General features: G+C 41.7%; 1 long non-coding RNA gene across 2 annotated transcripts in view; it reads left to right on the top strand.

Annotated features, from left to right (window-relative positions):
- LOC132814103 (uncharacterized) overlaps positions 1 to 25,871 on the top strand; it is a 37,172-nt gene that overhangs the window by 10,279 nt on the left and 1,022 nt on the right. Inside the window, exons 3-4 of one of the 2 annotated variants that reach the window (XR_009644306.1) lie at positions 20,310 to 20,379; positions 21,427 to 21,507. This is a non-coding gene — a long non-coding RNA (uncharacterized LOC132814103). Of the gene's footprint in view, positions 1 to 20,309; positions 20,380 to 21,426; positions 21,508 to 25,871 lie in introns of those variants that run through there. The other variant, XR_009644305.1, reaches the window with a different exon arrangement.

Here is a 25,871-nt window from a genome sequence, read left to right as displayed (position 1 = left end):
TGGGCAGCAGCTGCTGTCAGTCTCCCGGACTCCTGTATGATTGGGAGCACGTGCTGTAGGAGGGGAGACCAGTGTATGGGCACAGTGCTGGCCTATTGTGGGAGTATGCACAGTGCCTGGGAAGGAGGCTGTGGTTGTGAGGGATTAATCTGTTATTGGCATCTTCCTCCCTCTGGAGCAGGACCCAGGGGAATGGCCTATTTCCTGGTACCCTGACATGTGATCAGACTATCAGTGGGGCAGCATTTTGCAGAGAGTTATCAGAACTCTTTGGTGAAGATTCAGGGTTTTTATGGAAAATGTCAAGGATGGGCCTGCAATTCGAGTTCTAATTTGGTTCATTTTAGTAAGACAGGTTTTGGCCAGAGTGTGCAGGAAGCAGTGCATGCAGGATGGTTGTCATCAGAGGATTCACCAACAACGCCCGCCCCCCCCCCCCCCCCCCCCCCCCCCGCTGGACTCAGAGTCAGACTCATTAATTTGGTTCTTAGTCCGCAGACAAGAGCTAGGAAACTGAATTCAAAGTGAGGAGAGAGAGTGTGAGAACTGGGTGTGGAGGGAAGGGAGTGAGGAGATTGGTTTGGATTTCAGTTCACAGAAGAAAGAAATTGTTAGACTGAGAGTTAAAACTTTGGGAAACATGAAACTACAATTTAATACTATAATTGTCTTATAAAGATCCATCCTGTATTAATATGGTGAGTTGTTTTCTCAGTTGTAGGGTACTGAAAGGGTGGATTTGTGGATGAGAAATTCAAATTGAACTTCATTTCAGATCTGATAGTTACTTGATCCGTGCCAATCTGAATATTCATTGGCCTTTTCCTGTGGAAGGAAAGGTGTGTATTCTGTCCGTGGGCGAATATTCCAAATCTCAGTGTGACTGGAAAAAATACTGAGGTACAGCCAAGTCCATGTTAGGGTGGTGACTGTGGAGAGAGAGTTCGTTTGTTTTTGAAAGTCTGAAAAATCATGGCATGTTTCCCAGGAACAATTAAGCCACAGCTTTGCTTTGTAGAAGGACAAGTCTTTAATTAACCATACAACCAGAAAGACACAAGGATACCTGCACCATGGGAAACACCATGAAAACGGGATTGTTGTAAAGGAGTTCATTCTCGATCATGGACTGTAATCCATTGGCGTTGTCACGTCGGTTCCAGCGCCGTGGGGAAATACTGGAAATATGATGAATGCAGTGTAGGTTTCAGTTATTAAACTGTAAAAAGTGCAGAACAATTTACAAGGATGTTGTCAGGGCTCAGGGGTCTGAGTTATAGGGAGAGGTTGGACAAGCGAGGATTTTTTTGTTTAGAGCAGAGGAAACTGAGTGGGTACTGTTCTAGAAGTGTGTAAGACCATGAGGGGCATGGATAAGGTGAATGCATTCAGTCTTTTTCCCAGGGAATCAAGGACTGGAGGGCATCAGTTGAAGGTTAGAGGGGAAAGAATAGAAGGGAAGTTGAGGGGCAACTGTTTTACACAGAGGGTGGTATGTATATGGAAGAGCTGCCAGTGGAAGTGGTTGAGGTGGGTACACTCTCACAACAGGTAAAAGACATTTGGACAAATACATGGATAGGAAAGGGTCAGAAGCAGATGGGCCAAGTGCAGGGAAATGGGGTTAGTGTGGATGGACATTCTGGTCAGCATGGGCCAGTTTGGGCCAAAGGGCCTGTCTCTGCTGCAGGATGTTATAACTCTAAGTGCATCTACTATTTCTCCCACTAACTCTGTGATATCCTGGGATGTATTCCATCAGGGCAAAGAGACTTATCTATCTTTAGCTCCATTAGCTTGCCCAGCTCTACCTCTTTCGTGATAACGGTTGTTTCTAGTTCCTCACCTTCCTCAGTCTCCTTATCAATTACTGGCATGTTCTTCGTATCCTCCACTGTGAAGACTGACTGCGGTGTACTCATATTCCTAAACCATGCTGGATAGCAATAACTACATTAGCAGAACTCTGAGAGGTCTTCTTTGAGTCTTTATTGATGAGACATGGCAGTTACCTGGATAGTGTACATGCAGAACACCTCCAGGCAGCATCAGGTAAAGCCCCACCTGTCCGATGTAAAGCTCCCATTCTTATACCTTTGTGGTTTGGGACTTTGAATAGAGACTCTCTCTCAGTATTATCTCCATGGCAATGGTCAGTTAGAAAGTCTAGTTCAGTTTCGCACTTTGTGGTTAAAACATACACCCCTGTGGCTCCCTCAAGTATCTGACAGGCACTTCAGTTTCAGTGGGGCTGTCTATCAGGATTCTGATATGGAGGAGCCGGTGTTGGGGTGGGGTGGACAAACTTATAAATCACACAACACTAGGTTATAGTCCAACAGTTTATTTGGAAGTACAAGCTTTTGGAGTGTGCTGTGATTTGTAACTTGATCAGGATTATCTCTATGGTAACAGTTAAGTGCTTCAACAATTACAGAGACCATATATTTCCCCTTGAGCAGTGTAAAACTGCTATTCCGGCCCTGGGGACAGCTACTCATCACTTTTCTCCCCCAATCCCATCTAGCTTTCTGTTGATCTTTAAAGTTTCTCTAATCTCCTAGTTTCTCCGTGGTCTTTGCCAATTTGTATGCCTTCTATTACAATTTGATAGACTCCCTTATTTCCTGAGCCACTCATGGCAGATTACTCTTTTTCCTACAGTCCTTCCTTTTCCCTGATATATACTTTTGCTGAGCACTTCGAAAAATTCCCCCGTTGTCCGTCAACTTTCCCACGGTAAAGTCTTTGCTTCCAGTCTACATTAGCCAACTCCTGCCTCATCCTATTGTAGTCTCCTTTGTTTAAGCACTCGATCTTGGATTGGATTTAATCTTCCAGCTTTCCAGCTGTGTTCTAAGTTCAACCAGATTTATCAGAAGTCTTTTACCAGATTACGAGGTGAGGCGAAGTTTCCTGGGTGTTTTGTGTTACATTGTCGTATTAAAGTATAGGATGGATGTTCACAACAGAGTATTCTGGACGGTGTGAATGTCCTCACAGTCTAAAACCATAAATCACTGTCTCCCCTCAGTTTAAAATTGCAAAATCATTATCTCCCACACGCTTCCTCACTATCTAAGTTTGGAACGCTAATCCACCTGACTAGCCTGCTTTTTCCAAAATCTCCTTTGGTGAAGGTGGTGAGTTTTGGATTCAGCTTTCCAGTTATTACCGTAAGAAGATGAGCACTGGGCACAGGAGAGGCAATGCAGCCCTTCGAACCAGCCCCACCATTTAATACGGTGATGATTGAGCTCACCTCGGTCTCAGCTGGGTTTTCCCGCCTGCTCTCTCTCACCCTTCATCTCATTGCAAATTCAACATCTGTATCTCTTCATTAAATCTGCTCATTGTCCTGGCATCCACCGCATTTTGAAGAGGGAATGCCACAAATTTGCAACACATTGAGACAAGTACATTCTTCTTCATGAGAATAGAATAGATTCCCTACAGTGCAGAAACAGGGTATTCATCCATCGAGTCCACACCAGCCTATGATGAGCATCCCATTCAGACCCACCCTGTCCCTGTAACCCTGCATTTCCCATGGCTAATGGCCTAACCGGCACATACATGGACACTGTGGGCAATTTAGCATAGGCAATACACCTAACCTATACATCTTTGGACTGTGGGAGGAAGCTCGAGCACCCTAGGAAACCCACGCAGACATGGTGAGAACGTGTAAACTCCACACAGTCGCATCTGGCTGAAATAAAACCTGGGTCCCTGACGCTGTGTGGCAGCAGTGCTCACCACTCAGTTACCTTTCAGTCTCAATTGCCAGTTCCAGTCCATGAAGCAGCCAGTTACATGCCCAGTGAATTGAATTCTAACAGCAGCATTGCCCTGGTAGGAGAGATTGAGGAGCTTGAAGCTGTCTTCTCTGAAGTATCTAAACATGAAACACTTCAAATGAACAAAATCGTCAAGAGCTCGACAGGATAGATACAAGAAGGATGTGCTCCTAGGCGGGTGTGCCTGGAATAAAATAAGCACTAACTACAGTATCTTTACCCAGCATCCCCTTTAGCTACATAAATGTTGAAGATTTATTTGCTGCTCTAATTCCACTCTCTCGATCACTCCCATTTTTCACTGCTGTAATGTTGATGACGGTGCAAATGTATAAAATTTAATTTAATCCATCCCAAAGCCTCTCTGTACCTGTGTCTCACTTGTGTTCACCGAGACACTCATTCAATCTGACCTCTTTACAAACCCTGCTCTGATATTTCCTTAGAGGGCTCAGAATTAATTATTCACAGAATTGTTACTGTACAAAAGGAGGCTGATTGGCTGATCAGCTCTCCAAAGGATCACCTCACTGACTGCCATTCTTCTCCCTTTACCCCATAAACCTTCCAATAACACCAGCGAGTTCACAACTAACCACAGCGATTGGATTGTTTTGTTTGTTCATGGGATCACGGCATCACTTGCTGGGGCAGCATTTGTCATCCATTCTAACTGCCCAGGAGATGGTTCAGATTGTTAACTCAGACAAAAAGACAGAAAGAAAGCTGCACATTTAGATCGCACCTTTGATGACCTGGGGCAATGAAACATGAATCAAATCCAATGATTTCAACCTCAAATCTCTGAAAATACAGACACAAAGCTTCCTACTTGTACCAGGCAGTCTCTCCAGCGTCCTTTATTTCTTGAGAAAAGAGGTTTAAGCTGTGTACCCGTTCCTGGTGATTGTAACCTCTGTGTCCTTGTACGATGTATGACTGAACCTTTATTTTCCTGTTCCCTGTGAGCGACATCAGCAGCAGAAACAGGTCCTGACCTGTGCGGGTTTCGGTTGGAGTATTTGTATTGACAAATTCATTCTCACCCTCACATACAGTGTGAAATTGCTGTAAAACAGAAGGAAAGGATTGAGTGAGAACCAACAGAAACACAAAGGCAGTGTGTGTACCTGAGCTGAATGAACCTGGCATGAGGAAAACGTGTCGATAATCACAACTAGTTAGAATCACAGAATCCCTGAGGCGCACAAAGAAACTATTCGGTCCATCGAGTCTGCAATGACCCTACCTCCATAACCCCACATTTACCATGGTTAGCCCAACCCACCTAACCTACACACTACAGGCCGTGTTAGCATGGCCAATCCAGCAAACCTGCACATCTGTGGGAGGGTCACATATTATGTCTAAGTGCTCAGGATTGTGGATGAAGGCTCACAAACACTTGACTCTGACACAAATGCTCTTTTTTTTTCCAAAATAAAATCTGGGGGCAACTGCAACCGGAAAGATTTCTGATTATCTCATGAGGAAGAGAATTCAAAACTCATGCCATTGACCCAGGGGGCGCAGTGAAAGTTACAGAGGTCTGGGAACCATCAGAAATGTAACAGGTTGTGAGCAAGGTGGGGGTGAGACAAGGACAAAAGGACAGTCTGTCACTCGGGGGAAGACCGGAGAGATTAAGCAGCAGAAATGTAATCCCTCAAGGCCACGGGGAATGGAGTTAGGGCTGGGAAAGAAACAAGGAAGCAAGGTGAGCAGCTGCCAAAGAAATACATTGAAAAAACAGATCATAATCACATAGAGGGCAGAGTACACAGTCTGAAATTGTTGCTGTCATTGGTGAGTACAGAACGCTGTAAAACCTGGATCGTTCTATTACAGCCAACACATACAGGATGGACAAAGTGGCCTCAATCTGTGCTGTAACTTACTGACAAATTTACTTGAGTTTAATATTCTGGAGAAGTGTCAAATAAATCGCAATGATCCCATTCTGCAGACTTTAGTCCATAGCCCTGCATGTTCCAGCGTTTCAGTTACATCCATGTCCTTTTATTCTAATGTGATGCTGGCTACTGCCTTTACAAGCCCATCAGTGAGTTCCTGCCCCCACCATCCACTCCCCTTCTTTCTGAGAATTAGTTTCAATCTAAAACCTCCAGTTTCTGACCTCTCTGTTATGAATAGCTCCTTCCTATTCACTCGATCTGGATTCCTCAGCATCTTATCACTTCAATTAAATCTCAGCTCATCCTCCTCGGAAAACATCCCCAACTTATCCAACCTTTCCTCAGAGCAGACATTCTCCAATCATGGAAACATTCTGATCAATCTCCTCTGTACCCTCTCTGGTGAGAACACATCAACGTGGGGACTCGGAGTGAGTGCAGTACCTTAATCATGGATTAACTTGTGTTCCTGACATTTCCAGTGTCACCTCCGTGTTCTTGTGGTTGTCGCTGATACAAGAAGTGTTCTGGTTTTCCCACATGGAACTGGATGTGCACTCCATGGGGCTGGGATTCCCTACCATTTGTTAACTAATCCTAAATTAACTTCAGATTAAAACAAGATTATCAGTTACCCAACAATCAACTTCTTTCATTATTCTCAAGTTACTTTTTTAAAATTATTACTATCTAAACACAACAGGCTTTAATTTGCTGAACAAGTATTCAGGTATCTTCTCTGTTAGAATTACTTGAAGATTATTATCTTCAGCTACATTTGGTGAATTGAACACTGATTGTAAATATATGAATATCAAATGGATTTGAGTTTGATGATAATTAATTTAGTCTGACATTCGTGTTGATTAATATCAATATAAACAGCAATGGGGTTGATTCATACCTGCCCTCTGGGCAATTAGGGATGGGCAGGAAATGCTGCCGGGCCAGCGATACCCTCATCCTGTGAATGAATAAAGGAAAATAAAAGTCTCTACCCAGTGTGAATGTGTACATGTTCCACAATGCTGTGAACATTCCCAAAGCTAAGTTCTCTATACGCAAAATAACTTGAAGGACTGCCAATACCATTGTTCATTACTTGGTGTGAAAAGAGAAAAAAAAGTCCTTCAAGTTGTGTTTATGAGTAAATTCATTGGTGTCTCAGCAGGATGGCTGCCTGAGTGAATCCCTTACCCTCCTCTTCACCACCCACCCCCCCCCCCCCCCCCCCCCCCCCCCCCCCCCCACACACACACACACACACACACACACACACACACACACACACACACACACAGAGCAGGTGAACAGCTTCTCCCCAGTCTGACTGGTTTGGCCCGTTTCCAGGTGGGAATGGGTAAAGAATTCCCTTCTGGCATTCCCCACATTTCCAGAGTCTGTCCCTAGTGTGGCTGCACTAGTGTTTTGATTTCAGATAAGTGCTGGCAGACTGTTATACACACCATTACGCACCCCACCCACCGCCCCCTCCCTTCCCCCCTCCCAGAACCCAGTATAAGGCAGTAAAACTTTATCTCCTGCTGAGGAAGGACAGCCTGTGTTAGACTGAGTAGGAACACTGAGCAGATTTACCTCAATGACAATTTAATCGGTGACCAGAGCAAGTTAAGCAAGTCCACATAAAATGCATTATAGCACAGAGAGAGGCCCATCAAATCCAAGCTGGCTCTCTGTAGCAGAATCCAATATTCTCATTCCCCATACGTCCCCCAAACTCTGCAATTTTATTTCCCTCGGATCTGATCTAATTGTTTTTATCAATCATTCATCTTCTCTGCTTGCACTACCATAATAGGCAGCATGTTCTGCATATTTCCAGCCAATACAGTCAGCAGAAACACTTGCTCATCTCCCGCTGTATCAAAACTTTACATCTGATCTTAATTCTTGTGCGATCACCTATTGAATACAGATATTTTTTGTCTGCTATATCTAGGTGTGTTATAATCTTATATAGCTCTATCAAAAATATATTCAACTTGTTTAATTCAAAGAAAATACAAATTTCTTCAAATCAATTCACTGAGTGCATTTTCTTCATCAGTGAACCACACCAGTAAGTCTGTACTCCACACTCTGAAGATCACTCATATCATTCAATATTGATGTCTAATTTGTTCCACAAATCCAGACGAGACAAGTTTTCTGCACAACAGCAGTAGTTTTATTATTGGACAGCTGGCGGGAGTTTCAAAATGTCTCTAAAGTAGCCGAGTGTCTACTTGCAGAGACTGTTCTTCATGAATCTCTGCCTTACCCACAGAGACAGTATATTTAATAGGAATTAGACAAAGACATATCAGTCACATGGGCGATTGCCATTACATAGTTTAAAGCAGGTAATTATGACCTTACAAAGCTTGATGAATGGCGATGTCCTGTGATAAAGTGTGAATGGATTACAGAAACTGATTATCGTATTGTTCATGATTATGTGTTGATGGGAAGAGATTAAGGCAGAAGGGTTCTTCCTTCAGTAAATGGGGGATTCACTTACCTATGCTAATATGGAGGGGAGGTAAGACAATGGGAGCGGGAGGCAGTTTAACAGGGTTGTGCCCAGGGCTCTCAGTCTTGTCTGGAAAGGGCAAATTCCTCTGTCTGGGGTTACGGGGGAATCCACATGTGTGGCTGCAATGCGTTCTATTTTGAAGGTACAGTCCGCCTCCCCCTACTGAGGTGTTCTGTCTGTATTGTAAGAGTACAGGCCTCGTACTGTTACAATGCAGCAGTAAGGCTTTTGGCAGGAGAATGTTTAACCCTTGAGTCGCCAATGCATCCTGAAAGAAAGCAAAGTATGGAACTGGCCCCTCTGTGGTATTTTAAATTCCCCATTCTGACCAGGAATCTGGTGACCAGAATTGGATGCAATGATTGACTGTGACCTAACTAGAGCTTTGTCAATGGTCAGCATCTATTCCATGAGTTTGTTATCATTCCCTCTATTAATGAAGCCCAGTATCCTATACGTTTACTCAAAACACTTTATGTTCTCTCTCCTTAAATGATTTGTACACATTGTCCCCCATCCTGCTGTCCTGCTCCCTGTGTCTGTTCCAATCAAATATATATTCCCTTTCTACACTGCTTCTCTCAAAATGCATCAACTTACTATGTGTTCTAATGAAGAGACATATTCCACTCAAAATATTATCTCTTGCTCGACACATTCTACACGCCCCGGAAAACAGAACAGGACAGCACTGGGATAATCGGCCCACTATGTCTGTACGGATCATGATACCATTCCAAACTAATTCCATCTGCCTGTATATGGTCCATATCCCTGCCAACCCATGTCTGCTTATGTGTCTGCCCAAATGCCTCTTAAACATTGTGATTGTTTCTGCTTTTACCAACTCTCAGGCAAGTACATTCTAGTCACTGACCACCTCCTGGAGAAGAAACTTGCCCGACATAACTTCCTTTAAACCTGCACAGACATTGTTGGAAATGCTCAGCAGGTCATGCAGCATCTGTGAAGAAAAATCAGTTAATGTTTCGGGTCTGGTCACACTTCCTCAGAAACGTTATCGCTGATTTCTCTTCACAGATGCTGGTAGACCTGCTGAACTTTTCACAAAAATGTTTTTGTTTTTGGTTTACAGCATCTGCAGTTGTTTTGGTTTTCATTTCCTTTAAACGTCCCCCCTCTCCCCTTAAACCTATGGCCTCTAGAATTTGTCGTTTCCACCTTGGAAAAAGAGTCAGATTATTCACTCTGTGCCTCTTGGTTCACCCCGCAGCCACTGACTTTCTAGTGACAGCAGTCCAAGTGGTTCCAACCTCTCCCAATCCAGACAACATCCTGGTAAACCTGTTTTCAACCTCTCCAAAGCCTCCACATCCTCCTTATGTGGTGATCAAAACGGCACACAATACCCCAAAGGTGGCCTGATTACAGTTTTATAATCACTCCCCTGACAGAAGGCAAGCCTGCCATCCACCTCCTTCACCACTTTCAGGGAGCTGTGAACGTGCACCTGAAGATCCCTCTGTATATCAATGCTGCTCAGGGCCCTTCCGTTTAGTGTATACATTCCTCTTGCAATGTGCCTCCCAAAATGCATCACCACACATTTGTCCAAATCAGATATATCTGTATTTTCTCCGTATAACCTTCTAACTGATCTTTCTTGCTGTGTCCTTTGACAACATTCTTCACTGTTCACAGCTTCATCAATTGTACCATCTACAAACTTGCTAATTCAGTTGTTTACATTTTCTTGCTAATCACTGATATATGTTGCAGACAACAGATGTCCCAGTTCTGATCCTTGTGGAACAGAGACACTGGCCACAGACCTCCAGCCAGCAACATGTCCCTGCACAACTGTTGCTGGGAGAAGTATCAAAGAGGAGCCTGAGTTTAGCAGCGCGGTGACCTTTATTCAGCGCTCCTCATTTAAGCATGGTGGGAGAGTTCCCTCTCGAGAACTCTGTGACTTCCCCAGCCAAGTAAGGCTGGGGTTCCTTCATGCTTTCCGGTAATATTTTCTCCCGACCCGATCTCCTGGGTTTGGAATGTCTGTGCTCCCTTTCCCAGTTTCTGATTCGCTGTCCCTCTGCAACTTCCCCTCTCAGCTCATGCAGTTGCTTTGCCAGTTCATTCAAGAATTGTTTGACCCTATCCTTGCCATTGGACATCTCGGGCACTCCCAATGCCACACCCTGTGGCACCTGCGTAGTCCGTCCGGTCACTAATACAAAGGGGGACTGCCTTGTTCCCTTTGCTGGGGTTGATGTTAATTTAATTAGGATGGTGGGGAGTACTCTAACCCATCTCTGCCTGTCTCTGGGAGGGCCTTAGTCAGACTAGCTTTCAGTGTCTGCTTCATTTCTTCTGCTGTACCTGAGCTCTGGGGGTGGGATGGGAGATGGGGTTTCTGTTCAGTACCAAACAGGCCACAGAGCTGTTTAACTATGTTCCCTGTAACATGTGTCCCTTGGTCAGAATCTGCAGGGGAATGCTTCCACCCACTGCATAAACCTGTTTATTAAGACCCAGCAGGATTTCCTTCCCTGAGATTGGGATGGGGGTGTATGTAAAATCTGTAATTGTTCCCATGGGCCCCTGGGTCCCTGCTGCTGCCTCCATTTTATCCTGATTGCTTTCCCTGGCTCATATAGTGTGTACAAGACTACACCCCTTCAACAAAAAGCTGCTGTATCTCTCCCTGTTCCAGGCCTCCCCTGTAGTGGAGCATCTGATATTGCATTGTATCCTGCTAATATGGGCTGACCCATGATATGGTTTTAATAATGTTTGTCTTATACAGTGCAGTGGCACTGCTGGATCATCCAGACTCTGTCTTGTCCTATTACTGCCCCACCCTTTTCCTATTCCTCTTTCTCCTGTTGTGGGACTGTTTCTGGGAATATCTTTAAACCTTCCTCTCTCACTTCTGCAGCTACTGCCACTGCCATCTCCTCAAATGTCTGCACTGTTTCAGTCAGTATTTTACCTGCCTTACCCACATACTCACTGCCCCGTTGGTGTGAGATTTCTACTTTCCTGTGAGCTCTAATCTTTCCTGATGAAGGTCTTGTGCTCGAAACGTCGAATTCCCTATTCCTGAGGTGCTGCCTGGCCTGCTGTGCTTTGACCAGCAACACATTTTCAGCTCTAATCTTCATTATTGCTGCTTCACTGGGAAAGTCAGCTGCTCCCACTAACTCTCTGACCGGTTCCTCATGCTCTATGTGGCCCCCAGACAAGGTGATGTACCCTCACCGAGCCCAGACCAACACATGGTCATGAACAATACCAAAGGCATGCTGACTGTCTGTGTATATGCTGACTCCCTGACCCCTGGCTAATGTCAGTGCTTCTGTCAGGGCTTGTGATGGTTCTGCCAATTCTGGAGAATTCTCCACAAAAGGCCTCCAATAATTAAACAATCTAAAGTTTGCCTTACCCCTTCACGATGTGCAGATGGATAGTTTTAAAATCATGGTCTTTCGTTCCAATGGGATTATCCCCTCTGCCTTCCTGATTTGATCTCCCTGTCTCTACCTACCTTCCCAGTTGCACTCTCTGTGGGTTAATTTTAAGCCCGGCCTGCCTGAACTGACACAATACTATGTTTAATATTTGGATATGTTCTTTCTCACCAACTGAGGTAATGAGGTGTTGGTAAGATTAAATAGACTAACTCCATCAGCCTTACATCGGTGGAATATAATGGAATATTATGGGATCCCTGAGGTAACTGGATCCAGGTGTACTGTTTAAACACCAGCTTATTCTGCTATTCCAGGTCCACAGGTATGGACCAGACCCCATTCACAATATCAAGGGCTGAGACTATATCCTGTTGCGATTTCAATCCATTAAATACAGTGGTGTGGTTTGCTACTGTAGGATACTCTTTAGTGGCGGATTTACTGAGGGAGGTATAATCAATAGTGAGGTGGGATGTGCCGTCTGGATTCAGTGAATTAGTCTGGGTTACTGTCGGTCTGACTGTTCACTGCTTCTCTCAATTTGTTGCTGTCACAATGACTGCCTCCTCAGCCCCAGCTTTAATGGGATCCTGTGTGTGTGGGGAGTGAGAGGGCCCTCGATCTTTACAGGATCCACAGATAATAACCCACATTCCTGTTTGAGTTCCCCACACTGCTGTTTGGGTCCTAGCTATAACTCCCCAGATTCCCTGACTGTTCCAGTCTCCCTGCAAGGTAACTACCCTGGAGATGTCGCCTCTCCTTTGCTTCCTGTCTCGGGCCTGGCCAGGTTGTTCCCATATTACAGTTCAGGTCTCTACATCAATAGTTGCTCCGAACTGTTCTAAAATGGCAACTCCCAGAATGGTCCCTTCCTCAGTTTCACACTCCCATATCTGAGTATATTTTGCCATATCGGTGATCTGCATCAGGACAGGTTTATTTTATCCAGCTTTCTCGATTCCCTCTCCAACTGCTCTCGTTTTAGTAATTGAGAGGGTGGGGGCAAATCCATATCGGTAACTGATATAGCTGCTCCTGTATTAATATTTATTAATACAGCAAACACAGCATCAATAAATATTCATGGGCTCTGCATGTGCCTACGTGAGCACATGCCACACACAATGTGAACATCTATCTCCCTCTCTCTGCCTACGTTCCTTGGCTATGTGCCCTTTCCTGCTTCCCTTGTAACATTGTGGGTCTGATTACCCTCCCTGTACTGAAGCTATTCCCCTGTGTTTCTGCGTTTGCCTCAGCTCTCATGACCAATTCAGCATTTGGTTAGAATTATCTCCCACTGGGAGTCCCATGTTTATAATTACAGTTAAATGGGGTCCCAGGTCATCATTTAAACACATCAAACCTATTTCATCATCACACTTTGGGGTTTGGTAATCCCCCGTGGTCCTTACACACCTCAGGCTTCCTCTCTGTATGATCCTCGATATTACCCTTGGGTCCCTGAGTCACCAAGGTTATTTTAGACCATTCAGCCTGTCCCCTCCCCAGTGTGTCCCTGTAATATCTGTAAATGCCTGGAGGCACTGGTCAGCTGTGCACTGGGGGGAACCGGCTCACACCCCCATACTCTCATTGCAGGGACAGGTTCTGCTGTACACGTCAGGGCATCTTGGCCTGAGAGATCTTGGCTGACACCATCTTCGGTGAGACTGTGTACCTCAATTAATTCATCCATATTGTCTCAATAAGGCCCATTAATACTATTTCTCTATCAGGCTGGGTGGTCATTCACCAACACCTGTCATTCAGCCGGGTAAACGGTTCAGGTTTGGTTTCTGTCAGTTCCCTTTGTTGCTCCCTACTGTCTAGCCACGTTGAGCTTTGATGCCGAGCGGTGCCATGGACACGGCCTTCTGGGCCTTACAGGGCAGTGGGTCATCCCACCCATTGCCGTCCCTCTGTCCATACGTGGGCGCTTCACCATCTAACCCGTTCTACCCAGTGTCACCATCCTCACTGCCTTCTGAGGAGAGCGGGGCACTAGGTACATCCCCCACTGTGACTGCCAGCTGACCTTTAGCTTTAAGGCCTCACGTCTGAGAGCCACCACCTTCACTTGTTCCTGTTTCCCATAATAATGGAACACATTCCATCATTCCTGGAATAAAGCAGAACAAAATGTGAATTTGGTTTTACTTGAAATATTTATAACTTGACATTCACTTTACAGATCTATAGAGGTGAGAATTGTACTGTGATTATTTAAGTGAATTTAACATGATCATACAGTGAAAATAACTGATAATCAACGACAATGAATGAACTGAATAATATGTGATCATTTGTACCAGTTCTTGCAATGAAAATTCGATTTTATTTTAATGCTTGTCACCCATTACACCATGGGCATTGTTATTAGGGAATAAAGTAATGGAAGGATATCAGAGAAAATAAATAGACTTTAATTTTAGCTTCACTGCAATAATGAACCAAAACAATATTTGGAAATATGGTTAAACTACATAACAAAGTTTCCAGTGTCATTATTAACATGAAAACTATTTTAGTTTGCAAGTTGTTTTGCTCTAAGAATAATTGGAAATGAATTGTGATTATGAATTGACCATTTAAAATGTACTTTGAAGAGAATAGTTAGATATATTTTTGGAGGAAATTAGGGAAGGAAATAAATATGTATACATTGGTATTAATAGTTTAAAAATGTTTGGAAGTTGACTAGGATTATTTGATTGAGAGAGGCTGCATGATTATAAAGACTAATTCACCTTTTTCATTGCATTGTTGGTTTCACTAGAATCTGTTGTGGTCTAAGCTCTTGTTGTGTGCAATGGACTGTCACTAATAGCTTCATTAACCTGCGAGTCTCAGATCAGGTTTCCTTTGGCTGTAAGTCAGTCTGTAAGTGTGCGACACACCTGCTTTTCTGAGGGGAAACAGAGACTCTTTTCAAAGGAAATAAGTGGCAGTTCACACACCATCGGCAGGGAAGGGTTTTTCTGAAGAATTTCATTGTCTATCTATAAACCGATTGTATCTGTGTTTGTCAGTTTGTGGAGGATTCAGCCCCTTTGTTCTCAGCTGTTTTTATACAAGCAGTTGTTTCATTATGTCTTTGCCAAGAATGTTGTTTACTTTCCCCTTTTACTGTGATTGTGCAGGTTAGAATATTCTGTGAATCAATAATGTTCAGTAACTGAACATTGAATAGTTTAGACTCTAACAGAGCAGGGCCTTGTTTTCAGCTAATTATTCATTTCTTTTATTTCCTGGTTGTGTTGAATGTTACAGAAACAGGCTCTGAGCAATGTTTCCATTCACTTGTGTTGGAGTCACTGACAGCCACGTGGTCAGTCAGTTTCAGGCTGATGGATCAGTTTCTCTGTCCTATTAGATGGTGCTCACTTGCTCAGTTTCCGATGGCTCACCTCAGCGTCAGTCCATCAGCTGCTGAAACCGTCTGTTCAGCATTTGTTCCCTCTCACCGTGACTAGTCCAATACAGTCCCAGCTTGTCTCCCACATTCTACCTCCATTACCTCATGATCACTTCAGATTCTGCTGTCTGTGTCCTTGCAGCAAGTTGTGTCAGACACCTACCTCAGTTTTAACCTGATCTACATTATGTTCAGAAAGATATTTTCAAAATTTGGTTCACTGCTTTTAACCTACCCGTGCCTTCACCCTGTCCTCCCTGTGTAGTTCCACACCGCCCTGGGGTATCTGCACTTATCCAATTCCAGCTGTGTGAGGGTTTCTTACTTTGTTCTCCTCCCAGTTGGGGGCTTTAGTTTCAGTTGCCTTGAACCTAAACTTGGTCATTCTCTTCCCCCATTCCCTTCAATGCTCCTTAATTCTCCCTGTTTGATCAAGGTTTTGGTTCCCACCCTTTGTAGCTCGGGAACAGTCCTGTGGTATCATTGCTGAACTGTTAATGCAGAGACCCAGTGAATATTCTGGGGTCCCTCATTCGAATCCCACCACGACAGACGGGGAACTTGAATTTAATAATCATCTAGAATTATGAGTCTATTGATGAAATTATTCTCGATTGTCAGGAAAAACCCATCTGGATCACTGGTGTCCTTTAGGGAAGGAAGCTGCCATCCTGACCTGGTCTGGCCTACATGTGACTCCTGACCCACAGCAATGTGGTTGGCTCTTATTTGCCCTCTGGGGAATAATGCTGCCCACAGCCAGTGGCACCTACATCCAGTGAATGAATTTTAAACAAAGCTCTCAGTCCGGGGATCATGTGAGAGAGAAGCAGAAGGTGACCATTCGGCCCCTCGAGCCTGCTCCACCATTCAATAAGACCAGGCCTGATCTGTTTGTGATTTGTATTCCATCTTCCGCCAACGTCCCTTAACAAGAATCTATCAATTTGTGTCTTAAAATACTCAGTGAGCCCACCTTCTGGGGCAGAGAGTTCCAAATTTGCACAGCCCTCTGATGGGAAACAAATATCATCATCGCTGTCCTGAAAGGGTGAACCCAATTTTAAAGCAGTTCCCTCTAGTTCAGGAATGACCCACAAGTGGAAACATCCTTTCCACATCCACCTTATCAAACCATTCAGGATGTTAGATACTTCAGTCATGTCACCCCTCACTCTTCCAAACTCTAACTGTAACAAACCTATCCTGTCCAACCGATCCACATTTTATTTCTGTCACTCCGGGTGTGAGTGGGGTTGAAATGTTATGTTATGTTTATTATGCAGTGAATGTGTTGCTTCACTGTGTGGGGTCTAAGAGTCAACATGAGCCATACTAGCTTCCCTGTCTCACTGTATTACATATATCTTACATCACTGTCGTGTTTCCATCCCTCCCTACCTCATCGAACTAAAAAGAATGACAGAGATCGAGAAAAGTTGTTAGAAAATTTGTTGTTGCATAAAAGGTATTTAATCTGTTTGTACAGATTGCATTGTAATTGTAGTAACCAGTTAATTAAAAGTTACTGACAAAATATTTTAAGAGGATCTACTGTTGGTGGTGGAAATGCTGCTGGTTCATATAAGAGAGGGCTGGGGTGAATACTGTACTTGGTTTTGATGAGAAAGTTGAGCAAGGTCAGATTCTTTTATCTTTTTCAATAAGGGGCAGAGATTGCAGCTAGGACAGCGTGGAGCTGTTTTGATCTTGTAGACATTTTAAAAATATTTATTTGATGTGATGTGGGTGTCACTGGCTGGGCCCAGCATTTATTGCCCGTCCCTAGTTGCCCTTGAGAAATTGGTGGTGAGCTGTCTTCTTGAGCCGCTGCATTCTACCTGCTGTGGGTATACAGCACAAAACTGTGAGGAAAAGCTGAGGCACTTGGGTCTGTTCTCATTGGAGAAAAGAAGGTTTAGGGGAGATTTGATAGAGGTGTACAAGATGATTAGGGGTTTAGATAGGGTTGACAGTGAGAACCTTTTTCCGCTAATGGAGTCAGCTGTTACTAGGGGACACAGCTTTAAATTAAGGGGTGGTAGGTATAGGACAGATGTTAGGGGTAGATTCTTTACTCAGCGGGTTGTGAGTTCATGGAATGCCCTGCCAGTAGCAGTGGTGGACTCTCCCTCTTTATGGTCATTTAAGCGGGCATTGGATAAGCATATGGAGGTTATTGGGCTAGTGTAGGTTAGGTAGGCTTTGGTCGGCGCAACATCAAGGGCCGAAGGGCCTGTACTGTGCTGTATTTTTCTATGTTCTATGTAATACCTTGGGGTGGCGATTTCCAGGATTTTGACCCAGCGACAGTGAAGGAACAGCTATATATTTCCAATTCAGGGTGATTAGTACCTTATCGGGGAACTTGAAGATAGTTGTCTTTCCATCTAGCTGCTGCTCTTGTCCTTCTCGATGGAAGTGGCCATGGGTTTGAAAGGTGCTGGTTAGTGAATTCCTGCAGTGCATCTTGTAGATAGTATACACTGCTGCTACGGAGCATCAGTGGTGGCGGTGGGGTGTGGGGGGTGGATACTTGTGGATGCTGTGCCAATCAAGCGGGCTGCTTTGTTTCGTATGGTATCAAGTTTCTTGAGTGTTGTTAGGGCAGCACTATCCAGGCAAGTGGGGAGTATTCCATCACACTCCTGAGTTGTGTCTGGTAGCTGTTGGACAGGCTTTCAGGAGACAGCAGTTGAATTACTCTTGTAGCCACTGTGTTTATGTGCTGAGACCAATTCAGTTTCTGATCAATGATTATTCCCAGGATGTTGATCGTGGGTGTTCAATGATGGCAACACCAGCGAATGTCAAGGGATGGTGGTTAGATTATTTCTTATACGTGATGGTCATTGCCTGCATTTGTGTGGGATGTATGTTACTTGCCCCTTGTCAGCCCAAACCTGGATATTGTCCAGATCTTGTTGTACTTGGACTTGGACTGCTTCAGTAGCTGCGGAGGGAATTAATTATTAACGTTCAATAACCATGGAATTATGCAAATTCCTTTTTCTATCAAATGTCATGGACTGTATCTTGTGGTCACTCTGATATTCACTTTGGTTATCTCCTTACTCTCTTCCTGATTCAGACACAAATGTTGGATCATCGATCAGGATAAAATTACATCAATTTCTCCTTCTTCACGGTGCACTGATAGATTTTGAAAATCTAAGTGTTGCTAACATCTAATTATTGTTCCGTTCAGTCGGGGGTATATTTATGCTCAGTAAATGCAATAATGGCTCAGTACATGAAGTAATGTGAAGATATGGCAGTGTACAAACTCACAATGATTGTGAATATCAATTTTTATTTTAACCATATAAACACAGTTGAATTGTTTTAATTATATTTGACTTCAATGCTCACATTCATTGTATTTCTGATCACAATAAGAGTGAAATATTTCTTGTGACAAAATTATTTAAAATTCATGTCACTTTTTTATGGACGCAAAATAGAATCAACACCCGTTTGTTCTCTCCTTTACCCATCGCAGTCAAGTTTGAATTGTACAATGCTAGCTTGATACAGCACGGAAACAGGCCATTCAGGCAGCCCGGCCAGGTTCCCTAAACTAAACTAGCCCCATTTTCCTGTGTTTGTTCCATATCCTTCTGGACGTTTTCTATCCATGTAACTGTCCAAAAGTCTTTTAGATGTTATAATTGTACCAGCCAACGCCTTTCCTCTCACAGCTCATTCCGTGTGAGCCAAACACACTTTGTGAAAAAAGTTGCCCCTCAGATCCCTTTTTAATCTTTCCTCCTTACCTTAAATGTAATTTACACTGTAGAGTCTTTATGACTGCAAAGTTATTAAAAGTTGAGAGGTACTTAGAAGCAGCATAATAACATCCATAGTTTAGTCAGTGAGCGGAAGCAAATAAATTCAAGATATTGTGAACATTACAATGAACAACGGATACAAGTTGAGAAAATGTTGGATTGAAAAATAATTCAGTAGACACTTAGATATTTTCTAATCAACTCTGATGTGCTTTGACACATCTCTGTTGAAGTTTAGAATTGAATCCATACCTCCTGGTCTTTCAGTACAGACATTACCAGAGCCCTACATAATGTTCCTATGCAAGAAGGGCAGGACTATAATCACATACTTACGCTGGTTACTCACAGGGAAAACTGCTCAAATATTTATTGTGATAATCAGACTGGGTTGTATTCGACAATTCCAGTGTGTAATGGACTGATAAAAGGAATTAGTAATTCATAAAAATGTTGGAACGAAGCTACAATGATCTTAAACAAATATAAATCTCATGATAATCAAGTAATTAAATATGTTTGAAGCAGTCATTTATGTACTCAAAATTAAACTGCTTTGTAATGCTCATGACTTGGAAGTAAAGCATTAGTCATTCAATGTGACTATTAATCGAAAGATAATTTCCCTCATTTTCACAAAATTGTGATTTCTAAGAATTCAAGATTTATTGTAAAAGAATAGAGCAAACATTTGTTAATTCTGGTTTGTATACACAAGAAACACGTGAAATTAATACAATGTTTAACATGAAAAATACTTAGCTCTTATTGTAATAATTAGAAATATAGAAATGTTAGCATTGAAATGAAATACAATTAATACAAGGACGCAAAAAACTGTGGATACTGGAAATCAGACACAAAAATAGCTGATAACAAATTTAAGAATGATGAGAAACCCTTACTGCAATGTAATTGTACAATATGTTGGAAAGAACTGAAATATTGATGTGAAAACTAGTTAGTCATCTCTTAATTGATAAGACTGATTAATGATCATTTAATTAAAATGAGAATTCAAATGAAAGAGAATGAGATAGTTACTATGAGTGTTGGGTGAGAAAACTTTGCTTGATTGCAGGTGTGTTGACCTGAAACGAGTGTAAATATTTCATCATGATACTGGCACTAAGAAATAATAGATTCAACTCTCATGATGGTGTGATAATTGAAATTACAATTAAAGAATAATTAATGTTGGAACTAAACACTTAAAACGATTCAATATTTTCACAGCAGTTTGTACTAGATATTCAATAAGATCAGTAAACTGAGAAATAAAATATTGGGTTAATTTCAAAACAAAAATCACACCTTCAGAGATTATTCATCAGAATAGTTTTGTCATTGAAAGAAACCTCATTTATTCAAGAATTCTGCATTTTCCTCATTTTCTGTCTTTTTCCCACAGGGATCTGCACTGGAACCCTTCTGTTTGCGGGACAAATATATATAAGTGACATGGATTAAAATCTAATTTGGTGAGTTAATAAGTTTGCAGATGATACAAAGTTCAGTGCAGCTGTGGATAATGTAGAGGGTTGTCAAAGAATGCAGCAGGAAAAAGATAAATTGCAGATATGGGCAGAGAAATTAAAGGCAAAGTTTAATCCATACAACTGTGAGGTGTCTCACTTTGGGAGCTCAAATATTAAGGAAAAGTAGGTAATGGCAGGGCCCTGAACAGCTTTGTTGTTCAAAGGGATCTTGGCGTTCAAGACCATGGCTCCCTGAAAGTGACCATGCAAGTAGATAGGGTGGTCAGGAAGGCAAATGGCATGCTTGCCTTTATTGGTCAGGGAACTGGTTACAAGAGTCAGGATGGCATGTTGCAAATTTATAAGACTTTGGTTAAGGCATACTTAAAGTATTGTATTCACTCCTATTCGCCACATTATAGGACGGGTATGGTGGCTTTGGAGAGGGTACAGAGGGCATTTACCAGGATGCTGCCTGGATTTGGAGACGTGAGAAAAACTCAGGTTGCTTTTTTGTGGAGTAGCGGAGGATGGAGGAAGAATTGATGCAAGTTTATACAATCAGGAGATACGGAAATAGGGTTGACAGTCAAAATGGTTTCCCAGAGTTGAAACGTCAAAAGTATGTGACATGCGTTTAAGGTTAGGGGAGACAGTTCAAGGGGCATGTGAGGGGCAATTTGTTTTTTACAAAGGGAGTGGTAGGTGTCTGGAATGAACTTCCAGGGTTGGTGGTAGAGGGAGATACATTAGGGCTTTTTAAATGTTCATTTAGATAATTTGGAAGGATATGGACCAAGGGTAGACCGAAGGGGTGAGTTTCTTTTGCATTATGTTCCGCACAACGTTATGGGCCAAAGGGCCCATTCCTGTGTTGCACAGATCTTTGAGAGAAAACTCATGTCTAACACATATGACATTTAATCTAATCAATATTTAGTCACTGGTGTCAAAAATAGGAATAAAATAAGTAGAGAATGAACTTGACTCTAATCTAAAGATATATTTTATCATTTGGTATTGCTTTGGTATTTTTTTCTGAATTATCAGCTTTGATGGAGATGTGTTGAAAATGTTTGCAGTTACTGATCTGCTGAACCAAAATGACCCCTTTTAAACTGATGATTGGACTAGAAACCTTTTAGAAAACTTGAAAATATTCGGTAAGGTGAGATGCACATCATAATTTAATCCTATATTTCTTATTGACAATACTCCAATAAAACTTTTTTTTTACGTCTATACCAAAAAGATTGATTTTCCATCCCATGCTCATTGGAAATATCTGAATGCCACTCATTTCAACAATCAAAGTAACCATAGCCTCATCGATTCAGAGATATCTAATGACATTTCACCAATAATTACTGTTTATTTTGGAACATTGTATGTTCAAACAGCAATGTGAGATTTCTCTTTAATATTCAGTTCACTGACAGCATATTAATAATTTAGTTATTGCTAATATCTAATAACTGATCAATCCAGTAAGGGATAGAAAAGTGGAATTATGGCTCAGTACATCAACTGATGGAAAGATATTGCAGTGTTCACTCTCCCAATTATTGTGAATATTGATGTATATTTTGATTTGATTTGATTACATTTTTCTTCAACGTGAAGGCTTATTGTATTTCTGATCTCAGCAAGGGTTAAATATTTTAAAGCTAAAAATATTCAAATTTGTGACTTTTTTTTGTAAACACGAGAAAAAAACGTACATGTGTTTGTTCTTCCCTTTATCAATCAGAGTACATTTTGAATTGTTGGAAGTTGTACATTTGTGTAAGGAAGGGGAGCTGCCTGCAGCTGAATAGTCACAGTGAATAATTTTTGTTTTGGTGATTCCACCTGGTGCTAAGCATTCTAATTATCTTTTCATTATCAGAAAAATTGCTTTAAACATATTCAGCAGTTGTATTTTTCATGAATTTACAATAAGCGCCTATATGTCTATTTATTTGTCCTTCAATTGTCACGATAGTAATTTTTACGTAAGAGCCTATATACTTAGTACCATCATTATTGTGAATTACCATTTCATTCTCAGTCCATTGCATAGAAACAGTCGAATTAATTCCCAGCCCAATTATCGGAGTGGACACTGGTTAGTTTTCATTGAGTAATCACAATTAATTATAATCCCACCCTTCCTTGGTGGGAACATAATGAAAGGAACCTGTGGAACTCCAGTAGAGTGTCTCCCACGAGACCAGGAAGTGTGCGTTGAGTTCAACAGAGATGCACCAAAACAGCTTCGAATGGTGATTAGAAAATATCTAAGCAGAGTTTGAATTGCTTTTCAATCCAATTTTGGATTTGCTCTGTCTGTTGTTCATTCCAATAATCACAGAATCTGCAATTTATTATCTTCAGGTCATTAATAAATGTATGTATCACATTACATTGTCTCTAAATTTTAGATTTGAGGACACTGTAGTTTTTCAAATTTAAAATATCTAACTAATGACATTCATTTTATTTAATCAAAATACCTTACTACTTTTACTTATCTCACTTTGTGTATGATGGCTTCAATGCATTTTGCTAAGCAATTCTACTCAACATAAAGATTTTGTTGACTTTAAATAGTATCTTTAGCACTCGCTTATCAATCTATTCCTAAGTCAAAGAATCATAGCGTCATAGAAACCATACAGTGTTGAAACAGGATACTTGGCTCAACAAGTCCACACTGACCCACTGAAGAGTAACCCACCCAGACACATTCCCTAACTCTATTACTCGACATTTCCCCTGACTAATGCACCTAACCTACATATCCGTGAACACTATGGGCAATTTGGCATGGCCAACTCACCTAACCTGTAGACTTGGATACTATGGCAATGTTATTGAAATCAATGCTCACACAAAACACTATTCATAAAGCCAGACAATGGTCTCATGATCATTTAATTACTGTTCAGTGGAATAATCTGAGTAACTGTCTTATTGTTCCTGGGATCAATCACCACAGTAAGCATCTGATTATCATTCCCTCCAGTAAATACAATGAGTGTCTTCTGAAATTTCTGTTCTGTAATTATCCAAGATACGTATTGCGTACAGCAGTGTTTATTCTTCATTACGAGTGGCCAAGGATTCTAACAGCCATTGATCTTGATCTTATTGTTACTGAGTGCAGTAACCACAGTAAACATTTGGTTATAATTCTTGCCAATAAATACAAGAGCTATCCTCTTACTTTTCAGCCCAGCAATTACACATGATACTTGTTACTCAAAGTAGTATTTATTCTTTATTACGATTGGCCAAGAGCACTAACAGCAAGACTTGTCAATAGTCCTGATTTGTACATGTTTTCAAACAGGTTTTCAGTCCAATCATTTCAAAAAAAAGAGTCATTTGACTTAGTCCAAATGTAGATGTAAACATTTTCGGATCATTTCCATTCAAAGTATTTATTTGCTTATTTGGACCAATCTTGAATTTGCTTCTGTAAATTCAATTTACTGTGTTTTCCATTCATGGAAGGACACGTTAACTGGTCCTCATTTGCATCTTAAATCTGATGCAAATTTGAAATACTGATTACAGTGAAGATTATATGAATTGTGGGCGGCATGGTGGCACTGCTGCCTCACAGCGCCAGGGGCCCTGGTTCAATTTCCACCTCAGGCAACTGTCTGTGTGAAATTTGCACATCCCCCCGTGTCTGTGTGGGTTTCTTCCGGGTGCTCCGGTTTCCTCCCGCAGTCCAAAAAATGTACAGGTTAGGTGAATTGACCATAGTGAAGGGGTAAATGTAGGGAAATGAGTCTGGCTGGGTTGCTTTTCGGTGGGTCAGTGTGGACTTGTTGAGCCAAAGGGCCCGTTTCCACACTGTAAGTAATCTAATCTAATCTAATCTATAAATGTGTGATCTCTAAAAGAAAGCCATGGAAGGCAAGATAGAATTCTTGAACAGCCTGTATATTTGAATGAAAAAAACAATTCCTTCCAAAAAACAAAGTTAAATAATCACACAAAACCAGGTTATAGTCCAACAGGTTTATTTGGAAGCGCTAGCTTTCGGAGTGCTGCTCCTTCAACCAACTGATGAAGGAGCAGCGCTCTGAAAGCTAGTTCTTCAAAATAAACCTGTTGGTTCATAACCTGGTGGTGCTTGATTTTTTAAACTTTGTACAGCCCAATCCAACACTGGCACCACCAAATCATTCCAAAAACACTCTACATATGTACCTTTTAACAATTCAACAATCCTGCAACAGGACTACAATTCTCAGTTTATCTATTTTAATAAATATCTAATCAATATCTAACAACTACTGGAAAACATAAATCATTTTATCTGTTAAAACACAAAATTTAATTATCAATTCATTGTTATCACGGTATGTGAACTATATTTTCACTCTCCAGTGATGTGAAGTGACCCTTGGACAGAAATTATACATTCTAAATTCACCTACAGCCAGATAAATCGGGACAAACACAAAATTAATCAAACTAAGTCAAACAGCAGCGAGAATCAATCGGTTCCAGGATGACCCAAATTTTCTTACACCTTGACTTCCAGCCAATGGCTGAGCATTATATATCTCTCTTGAAAATGTCAACAATGAAGGGTTTTGGCACCAACACATTGAATGCTTTGAATCCAGCAAATAACCACATGTAGACATTTGTCATAAAGTTATTAATCATTAGGTGGCACGGTGGCACAGTGGTTAGCACTGCTGCCTCACAGTACCAGAGACCTGGGTTCAGTGCCCACCTCAGGTGACTGTCTGTGTGGAGTTTGCACATTCTCCCCGTGTCTGCGTGGGTGTGCTCCGGTTTCCTCCTACAGTCCAAAAATGTGCAGGTTAGGTGAATTGGCCATGTTAAATTGCCCGTAGTGTTAGGTGAAGGAGTAAATGTAAGGGAATGGGTCTGGGTGGGTTGCGCTTCAGTAGGTCCGTGTGGACTTGTTGGGCCAAAGGGCCTGTTTCCACACTGTAAGTAATCTAATCATTTTCCAAATCATGGAAAATATATCAAAGGTCTTGAACTCAAAGTAATCACTGCACATAAAGCCATAAGATGGTCTTCAAGGCCACCTGATAATTGTTCAGTGAAAAACCTTTTGTCAGTTTCATATTGTTCTCAGGATAAGTAAACACATCAGACATCACGCTATCACATCATCCCAAAGATATGCAATAGATACCTTCTTATAATTTACACACAACATGTTCCCATGCCAATAATCATACTTCATTATTTGTGACTGAGGATGCTGATAGTAACATGTATCGGGATAAAGGAATTCCTAAATATAGGCGAGTTTTCTGATAAGTTCCCTCCAGTCATCATGTTAAGAAAATGTAATTGTGGCTAAGTACATTGTGAACAGATCCCCATTAAACCTTTTCACGTGTTTACTCAGAGACACGATTGAAACATTTCCTCTATAAATGCTGTTGACTGTATTTCGCTATAATAACCATGTTCCTTATCGATTTATTTTCTTTGTAATGCTGACACAA

Source organism: Hemiscyllium ocellatum, unplaced genomic scaffold (assembly GCF_020745735.1).
Source record: "Hemiscyllium ocellatum isolate sHemOce1 unplaced genomic scaffold, sHemOce1.pat.X.cur. scaffold_680_pat_ctg1, whole genome shotgun sequence".
In the NCBI taxonomy this organism is placed as follows: domain Eukaryota; kingdom Metazoa; phylum Chordata; class Chondrichthyes; order Orectolobiformes; family Hemiscylliidae; genus Hemiscyllium; species Hemiscyllium ocellatum.
This window is presented reverse-complemented; position numbering and strand designations above follow the sequence as displayed.